Below are 17,393 nucleotides of genomic sequence, written 5' to 3'. Positions count from 1 at the left end.
ATATTTTTTCCAATATTCTACTATGAAAATTTAAGATGGATGAGTTAAAAAAGTGTCTTGATAAAACACTGGATTTATTAGTAAAATAGAAGAAAATAAATAACACACCCATAGAATTCTGAGCTTTAAGCAACAGGTTTACTAATGTGCTATATGAAATATACACAAATATATGTTCAGATGTATTTTGATTTATTCTTTTTTGAACTGTGTACTGTAAAATAGAAAGATGAAAAATTACACAATTTTAGTGAAACAGAGTTTTGTTTTGAACATCTAGTAGTTTATGTCTTTTGTCCCATTATACAGACACCGTTTGTAAAATATGAAAAAGGGAGAAAAATTAATTTAAAATTTGTATGGATAATTTTTATGTTTTTATATTAAGAAATTCTTTTACTGGAGGACTCATATTCATTTTATATTTATGAATGAACCCACATACACAACTCTTATGTTAGTGCTTTTTGTCTACCCTGAATACAATGAACATTTACATAGGTGAAAAGAGTAATATAAAAATTAAAAATAAAAAAGAAGGTGGAGCTATCCATTTGTAAAAGTGGTAAGTAAATAAATATAAGCAAGTCCTCCAGGAACTTTTAGTCGGGTTAAATGAGTATATTGTGTAATTTTGAGGTGGATCTAATGTGTGTTGCCTTTGCCAGTGACTAACAAGTTACCTCCTTGTGAAGTAAAATCACATCATCTATACTAAGCACACATTTATAAACATTTTGTATAAATGTTCTCACATTTTTGTTTTTGGTGGATGATGTGGAATCTCTGAGATCTTTGCAGAAAAATATGTCAATCAGAGTGTTTGGTTATTGTTTATAATGTAGAGAGGACATTTCTCTTTAAGCATGTGTTAGATCACAGTATTATAACATCATGAATAATGGCTAATGATGTCATGGAGCAGAATCTGAGGAAAGGATTCCTACAGAAGTGACTTATTAAGATTTTTAAGAAGACGGCCCAAGAAGAATCTGGTAAGAAACTGGAGAAAAGAAAAGCAGGATAAACAAGCAGGAAGAAGCCAGTTCAGTCCAGTGAAGTGCTAGCTGCATTCATAAAACAGGGATCAAGACCATAAAAATCACTGCAGAGTTTGTTCTCCATTAAGGGCAGGGAGCTGGATTTTCATAATCCTCTGCTCGTCAATTGCTGGTGGAGAGAGGGCCTAACTCCAGGCACAGTTATCTCTTGGAACGTCTAAACATCTGGACATTTGGTACACAGAACCATTAAGGGGATCACAGGTGAATTGGATATTCTTTTTTTTAATGTTTATTTTCAGAGAGAAAGCATGCACATATGTGGGGGACAGGCAGAGAGAGAGGGAGAGAAAGAATCCCAAATGGGCTCCACGCCCATCACAAGCCCAAGGGGGCTCGATCTCACTACTGTGAGATCATGACCTAAGCCAAAATCAAGGGTAGGATGCTTAATGGACTAAGCCACCCAGACGGCCTAGTTGGCAAGGGGATCATAGATAATTTGGATAAGAGCACTGATTATAGCTGCTGGAAAGAAATTTCAAATAATTGAATTGGACAAGATCATGAAAGATATTATTCATTTTAATTGTGTAACATTGCCACCAATTAGATCTTTTTGATATTATATTTGATAATTATAAAGTACTGGGATAAAAGATCATAAATTCATTGATAAAAGTAATCAATGAATGGTAATGATGTTCCCAATATTAAGTAAGCAGAAGCCATGAGAAACACCAGAATGATAAATTACATAAATGTAGATTCTTCTCAATTATGCTTTCTCATTGAGAGAGAAGTCATGGTCTAACATAAACGTTAACATTAGTTGGCTGAGGAATTAACATGAGAGGAGCAACCACTATATACTAGGCATTTTATAATCCATATCTCATTTAATTTTTAACATGATCTGTGTTAATAGGTGTGAATTTTCTATTTTAGGCCTGCAAAAACTGAGGGTCTAAAAAATTAAATACTTTGTCGAAGTTTCTGTTATTTTTGAGTGAATTCTGGATTCAGGTCTCAGTGCTAAGATCTGTCTCTTTTCAGTATAATTTTAAATATTTCCTAAAGTTCTGCTTTTGATCAAAAGATCTTTTGGATTAGAACTGCAAACTAAATGAAGCTGATTTAAGTCTCAGAATAGAAACTTTTCTCTTGGAATTTTAATCGTTTCTTTACATAATGGGGACTAAGCTACTGCTAGGACTTAGAATATAGATGACAAATATGAATCAAGAATCAACAATTGGGGCACCTGGGTGGCTCAGTCGGTTGAGCATCCGACTTCGGCTCAGGTCATGATCTTGCAGTTTGTGAGTTCGAGCCCTGCGTCGGTCTCTGCTGACAGCTCAGAGCCTGGAGCCTGCTTCGGATTCTGTGTCTCCTTCTCTCTCTGCCCATCCCCCACTTGTGGCTCTGTCTCTCTCTCAAAAATGAATAAGTAAATGTAAAAAAAAATTTTAAAAAAGAACCAACAATTAAAATTTTGCTGGTCAATAAGATCCAGGTATGAAAATGGTGTGCCTTAATAAACTTGTATCCATAAGATAAATTAGATAAGCCAATAGTTAATAATCCCTCTATCTCCTCTCATCTGCCTGGGCCTTAAGAGAAAATAACCTGCAATTATTAACTATGCTTTTTTTTAAATTATAAACAGATCTCAAGTTTTGGAAGATAGAAAAGATACAGTTAATAATGAGTGAGGCAAAATAATCAAGTCTTCTTTAAATATGTTGTGATACTTAGCCCATAATCTAGTAATAAAATGATAATTGTATTTTACTTATTGAAACTTGGACTCTGGAAACATTTCTCATACTTCGTGTATTCGATATGCTCCATATTGAAAACCAGTATGTACTTATTAATTTAAAATTTATAAATTTTCAAAAGGTAATAGGTTATTCATTAGGAATTTCTCTGCTTAGATTTATTGAGATAATTAAGACAGTATGACACATAAAAATAAATTAACTAATCATCAAAACTTTTCTTGTGAAGCTGATAATTCATTTTCACTTGCCCAGTTTCTTACCTTTCTTCTGCCTAGACAGGTTTTTTTTTTTCCTTTTTTTTTTTTTTTTGAGAGAGTATTTTAAAGTTTGATGTGAGAAGCTTTAAAAAAATAGTTGTGCCTTGTCAAATATTAAGAAGAGAAGATGAGAAGTGATTCATTTTAAGGCAAGAACAGCAGTGACAATGAGCTGTGAAGGGTTTTATTTTTATAATAGAACTAATTCAAGAAGTAACTATGGAAAAGTTGAAACCCCATGAGCTTGTAGAGCATATTGCTGTAATTATCTCTGCTTTGTCCTTCTTTCACAGAAATGAAATCACTTCAAACAAAACTATTTAAAAAAGAGACAAAGCCCCCCACATGTAATATACTCAAGCCTAGAAAAAGTCAGTTATTTTAATGAATACAAAACAAAGTCTAATGAAATGAATGACATTGAGTAGTGTGAGAATAATTTCCACTTTTTTGCCTTCCTTTTAGGAAATGTCTTTATGCTTCATTTTTAAAATAATAATCTAAAAATAAAACAAGCTTTTACAATGGTAACTAGCATTGTTAGTAAATTGCAAATTCTTGTTCCCACACAAGAAAGTTATTTCTCCTTGTTCTTGTTCTATAGGGAAAACTTGCTTATTTCATTAATGTAATAAAACAAACCATTATTTCCAACATTTTGCTGTTAATCATTCAAAAGTTAACTTTTGATAGTAATTGACATAGTGTTTAAGTGGCATTTGTTCCAAAATAATTACCGGTAATTCTTACAAAATAGTTATTTATTTGGCAACTTGATGAAAGCAATAGAAACCTCTCCTATAAGGGAAATAATATGGAATTAAAAGAGGATGATAATTTATAATTAAATTATATGTGATTAAAGATAAATATATATGATAACATATATATATGATATATATAATTAGGTTTTATTGAGCTATAATCTGATGTAGTAAAATTCACTTTCTTTGATATAGTTTTGTGTTTCGAAATTACATGCAACCATGAAATTCTCACCATAATCTGGGGTGCCTGGGTGGGTCAGTCACTTGGGTCACCAGCTCTTGATTTTCGTTCAGGTCATGATCACTTAGTTTGTAAGTTCGAGCTCCACATCAGGCATTGCACTGACAGCATGGAGTCTGCTCAGGATTCTCTCTCTCTCCCTCTCTCTCTGCCCCTGCTCAGCTTGCACTCTTTCTCTCTCTCTCAAAATAAATAAACTTAAAAATTTATCACAATGATCAAGATACAGAAAAGACCCATTACCCAAAAAAGATTCCCTCATGCTACCATTTTGCAGTCATTCCCTTCTATCCCCATGCCACCACTGATGACTCTCCTATCTATATACATTTGTCTTTTCTAGAATGTCATGCAAATGGAATTATGGAGAATGTAGCTTTTGAATAAGGCTTTTTTCATTTGAGATTCATCCATGCTACTGCACATTGTCAGCTGTCAGCAATTCATTCATTTTCATTCTTCAGTAGTATTCCACTGTAAGATTATACGCTTATGCCACAGTTTATCCATTTACCAGATAAAGTAATGCCTCCAGTTTTGGTTATTAGGATTAAAGCTACCTATAAACATTCATACACAGGTTTTTGTGTGAAAATAGCTTTCAACTCTTTAGGTAGATACTGTGAATGGTATAGGTGGTTAATATAAATGTAGCTAAGAAACTGAGAATCTGTTTTCCAAAGTGACTGTGCTACCAGAAAGGTATGAGAGTCCCAGTTGGTCCATGTTCTGTGCCAGAATTTGTAATTTCCATTTTAATGAACTTTTTTTCCATTCTTCTAGGTTCATGGAAAATACTCTTTTTAAAATAAAAAGAAACAAGAACAAATTAATTGCTTAAATGGAGCTATTTAGTTGAACATAAAGACTAATGTCTAGAAAAATGACTGTCTTATGTTCTGAAAAGTAAAGCTAGCCCTATGCAGTATAAATTAGTAGATACTCTTATTACTTATAGTAAAGTAGCAATTCAAGATATTTTATGGTTATATGAATTGACAAATTTTGTTGTAGGGTACATCAGAACATCTAGGTTATTAGATATCTCAATAGCTATCTAAACTTACTCATTTCTTAAACAGGACATCTGCATAAAACAATATTTTTTCTCCTTTTAATGTAGGAAAATTTATTAAGAATCCAATATTTTTCTGAATTAAATTCCCATGAGCAAGTTAAAAAGAATTAAATTTAAAAGAAATACATGCCTTTCTTAAGCACCATAACATTTGGATCAAGGAGTGAATACTTTTACTCATATAGTATGGCTCAAATTACAAACAAAATTATTATCAGTTTCAAACTTCAATGTTAAGTCAACAAAAATCTCTAGAAATTAAAACAAGTAAAAAGTACCCTGATCCACAGCAGCTATGTTTCTAATATCAGTTAATAAGCAGAAAACATTACCAAAGTCTACTCTCTAATTCTAATTTTTAGAAAGTTGTATCATTTTAATCTCATCAGTGATGGAGTCAATCCTATTTCATGTTTTCATCTATTTAGCAGATATTCCAAGAGTGTAGTACCCACAGAGTAGCATCAACAAAGTTAGCAAGCTATTGGGGTGCCTGGGTGGTTAAGCGTCTGACTTCAGCTCAGGTCATGATCTCACAGTTCATGAGTTCGAGTCCCACATCAGGCTTGCTGTTGTCAGAGCAGAGGCAGCTTTGGATCCTCTATCTCTCTCTGCCCCTCTCTCCTTCTCTCCCTATCTCAAAAATAAATAAATAAACATTGAAAAATAATTGGCGAGCTACCTTCTCAAGATTATTTTAGGAATTCGGGAATCTGGCACTTTGCAAACCCCTCCCCCCCCCCCAGGATGTGAGGATGTGATAATTATATTTCCCTAATGTTGGATTGTGATTACATGCACCAAAAAAGTTAAAGAAAGAAAAAAATATATAAATAGGGTACCATATTGGAAAACACACTTGATAAAGAGCTTCAATTGGTTTCTTCAGTTTTTCTTCTTGAGATTCACTGCTATATGAGCATTTTCACTAAAATATGTGGAAATTTTTGAGATAAATAATAACAGAGCCTGATCAACTTTTAGGGGTGATTCTATGTAATGGTTTCTTTGGTTAATTTCCATATCACTGACAAAAAATATTGTTCATTGTATATAAAAATGTATTTAAATTTTGAAAAACTAATTAATTGTAATTATTTAGCATGATGATACAGAAATAGTAAAATTATTTAAGATAATTTTTCAATCTCAAGCTATTGTAGTCATCCTTTATGCAGAAGAAATGCATAGAACTGGGTTTTGTCACTATTTTTTCTCCCTTTTATCTTGAGTAATCATAAGCTATATCAGCATCATATTGAAATCATCAGGAAAACGTTTTCTTGAAAGTTACTGGATACTTCATGCAAAAATATTCAGTGAAAAATTGGTTAAATTTCCATACTTTTATCCTCTAAATCTCTTCCTCTTAATGAAGGAAATTATGACTGTCATTTCAGTGCTCCAGAGAGGCTTGAGTTTACCAGGGATGTGGTGGCATATTTTTTTATGTTCTAAGACTAAATTTAATGTGCCAGAATATAACAAGGGCACAAAGACAAGAGATGCTGATACCTGTCAAACTCAACCAAGTTAATTAGGATAAACTGAAATGCAGAAAGCTAATTGTGTCAGATAAGATATCACACTTTAATTATGTGTTTAAGAGGTATGATACTAACTTCAGTCCAATCCTTTATTATTATAAAAGTTCTAGCTACTTCCATAGGTGGAATTTGAATTTGTTTGTTCTTTTCATGATTTAAAAAGAGGTATAATATTCAAAAATCATATTTTGACACATAAGACTACAGGCTTATGCTCATGCTTATAAATTAGATAAGCTAACAAAACAAGGGTGACTTATACGCAGTTAGAAATAAAGCCTCACCCCAACATTTACCTTAGAGAAGAGACATATGGAAAATTGAAAATGATTATTAAGAACAAACTAGGAATAATTAACACCCCAAAACAGACTATCAGTTTTTCCTGCCAGTAGATACTCAATAAAATTGTGTTGAATATATTTTTAAATTATTTCCTATTAAATCTGAACTGAAACATGCAGTCACATAGTTAGTCCTACAGAATTGAGACTGAATTCAAAGTTCACTGTAAAACAAGTATCCATTGACAGATCATCCATCTAAAAATTAACTATCAGAGAGATATTTTTCTAGGAAAAAAATTCTCAATAAACAAAAGCGACTGAAGTTAATTTCTGTTTAACTTATATGGCTAATATGGTATATAGAAATGGTCAAGGTCTAAAAGACAAATTGACATTGAAATTAATATATCTTAATCTTTTTATCTTGTAATTACAGAATTTTTGGATAGAAAGGTTAAATTAATGAGCTGAGATGCATATTTATTGGGTTGTAGAACAATGAGCAGAGTTTTAAGCTAGATGTAAGCTTGAAACCCACTCTGCCATCTATTAGCTAAATGACATGGGAAAAGTTAGACTATTTATCTTATAGTCTAAAATACGGATTCTTTTTAATGTAAGCCCAATAATTATTAACTACATCATAAGAACAGGAAGAGGCCAAGAAAATCCCAGGAACACTGGGAATTAGAGTTGATTCTTGCAAACATGAGTTTGAACTGCGGAGGTCCACTTATACGCGGATTTTTTTTTTTAATAAGTACAGTGTAGTACTGTAAATGCATTTTCTCTTCATTATATTTTTCTTAAGATTTTCTTTAGCTTACATTATGGTAAGGATACAGTATAATACATATAACATATAAAATATGTGTTAATCAACTGTTCATGCTATCAGTAAGTCTTCTGATCGATAGTAGGGTATTAGTAGTTAAATTTTTGAGGAGTCAGAAGGTATTCATGGATTTTTTATTGCATCCGAGGGCAGGTTAGGTGCTCCTAACCTTGTGTTACTCAAGGGTCAACTGTACTGACCATTTCACTTATAATTTCTCAGCTTCATTTTCTTTATCTGGGATAGAGACCATTTTTGGTTTGCCTTCCTAATCAAAAACATTTTTGGAAATAAGGATTACTTCTAGAGGCTGTACCTAATTTAGATCATGTGCCTTCCACGGAAGATATTATAAGGTTTAGAAATGTTAACATAAAGAATGGAATCATTTACTTATGGGGTCTAAAGTAAGATTATGAAAGAGAAAATCTGTCCAGTCTGAAAGCTCATAGGCGGCTTTCTGTCACAGCTCAGTGCCCTCTCTGCCAGTAGCTATTGACATGCTGAGGATCATGATCAGAATTATCATGAACCTTGGCAAACTGAAGAATCTGAAATTTCTGATACTTAAAATTAATGTGCTTTTAGGAAATGGTAACATGGATAAGGCAGGGGCTGGAATAATTAAGAAAGCCTGATCCCTCCAACTACTCATATGTACCTCCTGCTAATACTGTCTCAGTTGAATTAGTTTTGGCCCTCATTGTGAATTTGGTAGAAGATGTTTATGAAGACATATGCATTTGGTCTTCCTGTTACATTTCTCTATTATTTTTCAGAATAGATACTTAAAGTTGCTCTGTTAACTTGCCATGCTTGGAGTAGTGAATTATCATACCAGGACTCTTAGCTAGTTGGGTGAATACTAACTACAGGACACTGACTGGCTGAGAAGATGGAGTGAAACATCTCAGATCATTCAGAGACTGCCAGCAATGAATTTATAAAATAGCCTTTGAAGACAAAATCATCTGGTATGTATGCAACAGCCTGTCTTCAAATGATTATCTATGGAAACTTCAAACCCATTTTACTAACCGCTAGCATATCCTTGGCAGAGGGACACAGCATGGCAGGTGACTTGTTGAGACAACCTTTCCCTTCAGTTGCCATGCACAGCATTGGATCAGCAGGCTGTCTCCAACGCCATCCATTCCATGTGTCATTAACAACAACTGCCATGAACTGTGTTCATTCACCCACATTCAGTCTTCCCTCTCTTATTTAAATGAAAGGAATATCCCACACCTCTCACGACAAGGATTTGTATACTTCAGTAACTTTCAACAGCATGCTTTCAAAGTTTTCATTTTTCTCTCCCACATCAATTTAGTTCTGTCAACTGGAAAATACACTTTGGCATACAACTATAACCTCTTCTAGTGTTTCTCGTTATTTGAAACAAAGAAAGATTTTTTTCCTTCCTTTCCTCTTTCCTTCCATCCTCCTTTCTTCCTTCCTCCCAGGCTCCATGCCCAAAGTGGGGCTTGAACTCACCACCCTGAAATCAACAGTCTCTACTGACTGAACCAGCCAGGCACCCCTAGGTGTTCTTTTCTTAACCCTAAATTTCTTTTCCATCTCTGTAGTCCTTCTTCGTATTATTTCTCTGAAGGTTTGTTTGAAGATGTCTTCCCATCTTGCATTCATTCTTCAACACCCTTAATCATTTCTCACTTGCACAACTGCAGCATTCTCCTTGGTTTTGCCTTGCTACCCCAAATTTCTTTTCCACTAAGCAGTCAGAGTGATTTAAAATTTTTAAATCACACTATTGCTCCCCTGCAATTGCCACCCAATAGCTTCCCACTAGGCTTTCAATCTGTCTTCCTCCCTCATAATCCTCAGATATGCTGATATATTTTTCCCTTAAACATGACAAATTTGTTCTAACAAGAATGTTGCACTTGCTATTCCCTCTTAGACTTCTCTTCATAATGCTTAGTATCATCCTCTTTCACTGTTCAATTTCAATGTTTCCTCTGAAGGAACTTTCTCAATCACTCTAAGGAACAATCCACCTGCAATTTCTATCATATCACTTGTTTAATTTTATTTGCCACTGTAAATTATTATGTGTTGATTTTTCCGGTTTACTAATGTGTCTTCTCCTATGGAATAAGTTCCAAAGGGAGAGAAAGTGTTCACAATTATCTCCCAAGTGTGTAGAACAGAGCCTGACATAGATGCCATTCAATATTTGTTTGAAGAATCCATTGTTATATGTAAACGAAGGTAAATATTACACAGTTACATTAAAAGCACACCTGAAGAAATCTGGCTAAGTTAGATACCTTTGGGGAATTTTTTTTTGTCCAAAATAAAACAATGGGAAAGAAGTATTTTCTAATTTATTAACAAATCATAAGGCCATGGGTGACTTCTCTCTGAAACCTAGAACACATATTTTGCATCTTTACAACATGAAATCTCTCAGGAGATCAAAATAAAACAAAGAAAATAACTCAAGAAAACAAGGTTGTTATCCCTTGCCAACTAATGCACCATTTACTGTTACTTTAATGACACATTGCCAATTTTATTCACCTAAACCCCCCAAAAGTTCTATATGTTGTGAGATTAAATATGTTTTTAGAAAAGACAGACTTTTCTGAGATGAACAGATGAACGGTGGCATGGATATACTTCCTTACCTGCAGACCTTTGTAGATTATTTTTTAAAAGAATTTTCAAAAGTCATGGAGTAAATGATAAATTAAAGATAATTAAATCTTACAAAATAAGTATGGATCTTTGAAGAAGTAATAAGTGTTTCATAAGGGACATATCATGTATCCAGAAATGTCCCTTTGATGAAAGGAAGAAGAAACATTTAACTCTCAAGTTGATATACTAATCAGTGTCAACGCTAACATTTTGGGGAAGTTAATGGAGATTGAATTCAGGAGGTTGAGCTCAGCGGAGGAGTTACAATGCCTGAAGTTAGCCATTTGGAATCGCACTGAAAACAAACAAAAACAAACCTAATGGCTGTTAAATAGCTAGTTTCACAGGGAGAAGGAAATATATTATCAAGCAACAGCTTTTAACAGAGGATAATTTATAATAAAAAATGTCAGTTTGTGATTTTAATATTACTGAGTGAGATTAATGAACTATTAGTTATTAAACATATTTCCATTTTTAAGCATCCAGAGAAAACAATTTGAACTTTTGAACATAGGAGTTTTAAAAGTCTTAACTGTAATGAAAAACAAATGATTTAATATTCTGCTTTCCTTTGTCATCAACTGTTGTAATAGAAAGTGAGAACATAAGAACGGCACAGGAAGTGATGGAAATGATTCAATGATCTCTAGAGACAGGATTAATTTAATATCGGTCTATCAATCACACATGTTAACAAATCTGTACTTTAGATGTCAATTAATTGATAAAGAAAAAAATTGAACATTTCACTGTTTCAGGATAGGAATATTCTTTTTTTTTTTCCCCCTGGTATTTATTGCCTTGATTTCATAACACTGACATAAGATTCTACCAGGAAAAAGTTACAGCCGTGGCTGCCCACCCTATAGGTCACATGTGTTATGTGTCTGGTATCTTCCAACACTGATGATTACTACAGTAATGTTTGGTGGTGAGGCATTCCACAAACTCAAAAACTCTTTAACTCAAAGTGTTCAGATGAGCTAGCTCCATCACAGAATGTTTTAGAACGTTGATTATACAAGGAATCCTGTATTTCCAAGGGCCTGTCTATATAATTTTCTGTGACACCTATTAGAAGGCAAAGAACATGGTCTCCCATATAAAGACATAAGTTATTTAAATGTTTTTTTTTAAATTAACTATTTTATTTATTTATGTTTATTTATTTTGAGAGAGGGAGGGAAAGAGAGAAAGAGAGAGAAGGAGGGAGGGGCAGAGAGAGAGAATCCCAAGTAGGCCCCCTGCTATCAGCGCGGGGCTATCAATGCCGGACTCCATCTCACCAACCTGAGATCACGACCTGAGCTGAATCGAGAGTTGGATGCTTAACTGACAGAGCCACCCGGGCATCCCTTAAATCAATTCTTTTAAAATGTCGCTCTTCCAAGAATTTTACAAGTAGTTTCTCATTTATCTTCATACCACTGGTAAGTATGAAGGAATACCGCTTTCGACCGTTGTACGGATATGGCATATAGTTCCTTAATCGAAGGGTTTCATCATCAATAAAATGAGAACTTTACCATTCTCAGAGTGGTGAGGGATAAGGAAGTGTACCTGTATGATGCACCTAGAAGGTAGTATTTGCACATTAAATGGTATTTGCTTCCTTCTCCAACTATATAAAAGACAGCAAATTTAAAACTATGGTCTTTTCAGGAACCACAAATCTCTGAGAGCAGAGTAATGTTTGCCCCAGCTGCACAGCCCCTTGATCTCTCCCTGACCTCTGAGATACAGACCGAGCAGAATAAGCCAGTTGGAGTGTCCAAAAAAGGAACTGGTCTGCATGTTGACAAAAATGAGAACTTCTGTTCACCAAATAGCGCTGTGAAGCTGCAATTAGCATCAGAAGCATTACATTAAACTAGACTGCAGAACAGCAAACATAAATCACAGGCAGATAACTTAAAGCTTTTAATGCAGGCATTTATACCTCCCATTAACAAACCATGATGAAAATGGCTTATACATATAGAGAAAAGCAAATGCATCTATACAGACCCTATTAGTTTGATACCCTATTGATTTTTGCTGTTCCACATATGGGTACTTGATGAATAATTTACTTCATTATTACTAAACATGTGCTGACTTACTTCAGATGCCATTATTATGCAAATTATATGCCAAGACACTAAAGAGACATTTTGGTATGTTTGTGTTTCTCTTTGGATTCATTATCTTTGGAGGATTTTCTAGTTATATGAAATTTGATGATGGGAAGCTGGTTTTTAAATAGATTTATGCCCAACAGAAAACTACCACTGGTTTGGTTACCTTGTGGTCAAACTAAAGAAAAAACTGTTTCTATCTAAGATTATAATTCAAATTTAACTTATGAACCTATCTTTTGGAGATTTGGGTTATTTGATGTGCTAGTATACTACCTTGTAGAACTGTCAATATCAATACTGTTAACTAACTGGTATATACTGTCAACCGAGTTATTTTCAATACCCAAAAATCTAACCTTTAAGGATTTCATTATTTTGTAAACATGTAACAATAAAATATGTGAAAGTAAACACTTCCTACGATATTGTGGATGCACATTACAAATTTACGCACAGGAAATACTTTATGGTCCTCATTGAAAGTGTGCATTCTAATCATTTGTTTCTCCTCTATGAGTGTCTACGATACTGACACTTATTCACCCACCACTCTTATTTAATATGTTCCATTGTCCTGATGCCCTTTTGCTTCCCAAGTTTCTCCTTAGCTATTTGCACAGTGACTGCACCATCAATCATTTATTTTCTTCAAATTAGTTCTGCATTTTGTGACTTTTCCTATTTGTTACACTTGCAATGTGACCTCTTCTATATGCCACAACTTTCTTTCAACGTAAGTGTAGATCCATAAAATGCATATGTATGCGTAAATACAATGTCCACAAAGTTTATCTGACGTTCTGTTTACAATCTTGTAAAAAATGATAATTGAGGTATTATCTACTCAATCATTTTTAGGACATAACTTATAGAACTAACAAAGTCACTAGAGGGCTTTCTTCTCCAGAAACAATGAACTTAGGCAAACACACACACAAATATATGCCCCAAGTCCCTTTGCTCCTTTCACAAGGAAACTAATTCATGGTACTTTACTTCACACTAAGGGAAAAAAGAAAAGAGAAGAAACAAAGCAATTTCTAAACTGCAAACCTATGCATATAAAATACACCACAGATTAATATTACTCTAATAGTTTACGCTTCTAATTATAGTCTGTTCACAAGGAAATCAATTACCTAGAAAATTTAGCCAAATAAAAACAGTCCAATAGGTTAACCAGTCTTATCAGTAATGGAGTTTGAAATCAAGAGGGGTGGGGAGTCGAAAGTAGGTAGAAGGTTTAGCTTTTCCTCATGAAGTCACTTAATTCAAGAAAAATGATACTCAAGGCTGTGACCATTTCTTCCAGGTGTTTTGTCTTTCAGTAATAGGTGAGTACAAGATTGTGAAACTCGGCTTGCTTACTGATGGCTTCACCTCAATTCCACCTGGAATGCGTAACTAAAATCTAGTTGTAGGTTATAGACAGAAAGAAAGCAACACAATAATTTCTACGTATGGGGGGCTGTCTTTTATTATTTCACTTCTCTCCCAGCCTCAGTGCTATTTGTCACAGTTACAAACATGAAGTGTGGGAAATCAAGTAGCTCTGTCCTGGGTTAGCAGATTATAGGGAACACATTGCAAAGCAGAACACTGCTTTCTGGGCTTGTTGAGAACAGTGGGCCAGTATCTAGTTAATTAATGCGTATTAGGGGTTGGTTTTGCCTGTCCTCAAGAATTCCTTACACCATGCTATCTATGGAATATCTTATCTTGTTCCCCACCCTGCTTTCTGAATCTGCTCTTTTGTAGTCTTGGGAAGGCATCGTTTCTCTTTTTTTAAATGTTTTTATTTATTTTTGAGAGAGACAGTGCATGAGCAGGGGAGGGGCAGAAGAGAGAGGGAGACAGAGAATCTGAAGCAGGCTCCAGGCTCTAAGCTGTCAGCACAGAGCCCAACGCAGGGCTCGAACTCACGGACCGTGAGACCATGACCCGAGCTGAAGTAGGATGCCTAACCGACTGAGCCACCCAGGCGCCCTGGGAAGGCATTGTTTCTCTATATCTTCTTACTGGGACTTTGCTCACTGACATATTGTGCGATGTTTCCCTAAATGTATGCTTAATAAACCTGGGAGCTTGAGAGCAGCTTGGGGAGACTTCCCTGAGCCTCACTCTCACCTCTCTTGACTTGCATGGAGTCTTGAGATATTCTTTCTGCTGTCCTCAGCTTGGCTTTGCTGGACAAAGCCGAAAGCCAAACACACAGTGAAGCATTCAATTACAGTTGACTCTTCAACAATGCTCAGGGGTCAGGGGCAGTGACCTCTGTGCAGTCAAAAAGCTACTTATAACTTTTGACTCCCATAAAACTTAACTACTGATAACCTACTATTGACCTAAAGCCTTACAAATAACATAAATGGTTGATTAACATATTTTGTATACGTATCATACATTGTGTTCTTATGATAAAGTAAGCAAGCTAGAGAAAAGAAAATCCTAGGAGAAAAATACATCTGCAGTAATGTACTGTAAAAAGTCGGCCTATCCGTGAGTCCAGGGTCCTGCAGACCTACCCTTCCTTCAACAGTGTGGCCCCGGGATGCCCCTTCTTCCAGCCTTCAACCATCTTCCAACCTCTTTTCCGTTCCAAGCCTACAAACCATTTTTCTCAGGTGCCCTCTGCCTCCAGACCACACACCAGACACAATTTTTTTTTTTTTTTTAGTTTACTCCTTATTTGCAATCAACCATAAGCTCACAGATTCTGTCAGACTTATTCCCCCAAGTTGGGGGCACAATCAAGCACCTGCTTAACATGCATCTATGGGCCATTTACACCTACCTTTCTCTGGGCTTCTATTTCGATGATGGAGCGCATAGGCCACTTCTTTCATGAGTCAGCAGAGGAGAAGCACAACGGTGCCAAGCATCTTCTGAAAACGCAAAACCAGCACAGCAACCACTCCCTCACCCAGAACATTCGGAAACTGTCCCAGGATGGGTGAGGGTAAAACCCAGAACGAAACTGAAACTGCCACAGTTCTAGAGAAAAATCTGAACCAGGCCCTTGGGGTCTGCATACCCTGGGTTCGGCCTGAGCAGACCCTCATGTCTGTGACTTCCTGGAGAACCACTTCCTAGATGAAGAGGTGAAACTTATTAAGAATGTGGTGACCACCTGACTCAACTCCACCAGCTGGCTGGCCTCCAGGCTGGGCGAGGAGAGTATATCTTAGAAAGGCTCACCTCCAAGCATTACTAGGAGCTTCCTAAGCCCAGCTGCTCTTAAACGGCTCCTTGGTCACCCTCCTGGTATCAGGGCTTCTATCTGAGCCTCTCCTGAAAGGCACTAGGTAGCTTTATAACCACCCTGGCCCCCTCTCCCAAGCCATGGAGCAAATGGAAACAATAAATCTTTCTCCAGGGAAAAAAAAAATATGTCTATAAGTGGAACTTCACAGTTCAAACCAACGTCGTTCAAGGGTCAATTGTATTTGATAATTTATTCAAACAGCCACATGAAGAAAAAACAACTGCATTAAAGAATGGGTGTTGAACTGCAAAAAAAAAAAAAAAACAAAAAAACTGAAAAAGGTCATATAAATATAAAGAATGTGCTCTTAAAATATGGCAAAGATTTGTGAATAATGTTGAAGCCAGTAGTAGGGTGTTGTCCCACAAGCACAATATGCAAATAGGCAGAGAATACATGATTAAATCAAGGTATCACTGACCTTTCATCAGTTTGGGGAGCATAATTTATATAGAGTAAAATATATCCATATATAAAATACAGTGCGGTGCCTTTGGGCAAAGTATACACCTATATAACTTAAACCATAATTAAGACAGAATATTTCTTACATCTCCAAATAACGCTCTTGACTCTTTGTAGTAAGTTCCTCAATATCCCCTAACTTAAGGCAATCTGGGGTCTGATTTTTGTTTAGGTGATTTTGGGGTTCTCCTATAATTTAACATAAATGGAGTCACACTTTGTTTTCTCTCTGACTTCCTTTTCCCTCAATAACATTTGGAGATAATGTACACATTTTGGGTGTATCAGTAGCTTGTGCTGACTTTTGACGAGTAATATATCATTGTATTTATGGGGTGCAATTTATTTGTTAATTCACTGTTGATGGACATTAGATTCATTTGAACGCAAAGCTATTATGAGAAATAAGCTGCAATAAACATTCATGAACATATGTTTTCATTTCTTTTAGATAAATAATTAAGAATTGAATTGGTCGACCATGTGATATCTGCATGTTATACTAAAATGCCAAACTTTTTAAAGTGGTGGTCAAATTAGCATTTTACAAGCAAAGCATGCCTATACTTCAAAATTCATTGTACCACATGGTTTTATGAATTTATTTTATTTTAGCTATGTAAGTCTGTAGTGGTATCTCATTGTGGTATCAACTAATATTTCCCCAATGACCAATTTTTATGTGCATATTAACCATTCATATAGATATGTTATATATATATATATATATAATTATATTCATATGTATATGAATTTCTCCTAGTCTTTGAATTACCTCTTAATTTTCTTAATTTTTATATCATCCATTTAACCAATTTTCTTATTTTACAATTTGTACTTCTTAGTCCTACCTAAGAAATCATAGCCAATCCCAAGGTCACAAACTTTTTTTCTTATACATTTTTTGGAAAGAAACTTTAAGGATTGAGGTTTTAAGTTTAGGTTTATGTTATGTTCCAAAGAAAAATTTTGTAAATTTAAGATAAAAGGTAGAGGTTTATATTTTTTCTATATTCATATCAAATTACCCAGCACCATCCAGCACCAAATTAAAAAAAAAACAACAACTCTCA

The 17,393-nt window shown here is 34.9% G+C and overlaps 1 long non-coding RNA gene across 1 annotated transcript in view; it reads left to right on the top strand.

Annotated features, from left to right (window-relative positions):
• The first annotated feature begins 959 nt into the window (after positions 1 to 959).
• LOC125934688 (uncharacterized) overlaps positions 960 to 17,393 on the top strand; it is a 30,869-nt gene continuing 14,435 nt past the window's right edge. The window contains exons 1-2 of the long non-coding RNA XR_007461492.1: positions 960 to 1,265; positions 8,580 to 8,774. This is a non-coding gene — a long non-coding RNA (uncharacterized LOC125934688). The remainder of the gene's footprint in view (positions 1,266 to 8,579; positions 8,775 to 17,393) is intronic.

This window comes from Panthera uncia (assembly GCF_023721935.1).
Source record: "Panthera uncia isolate 11264 chromosome A1 unlocalized genomic scaffold, Puncia_PCG_1.0 HiC_scaffold_17, whole genome shotgun sequence".
NCBI lineage: Eukaryota > Metazoa > Chordata > Mammalia > Carnivora > Felidae > Panthera > Panthera uncia.
The sequence above is the reverse complement of the archived record's forward strand: the minus strand, read 5'-3'. Positions and strand labels throughout refer to the sequence as shown.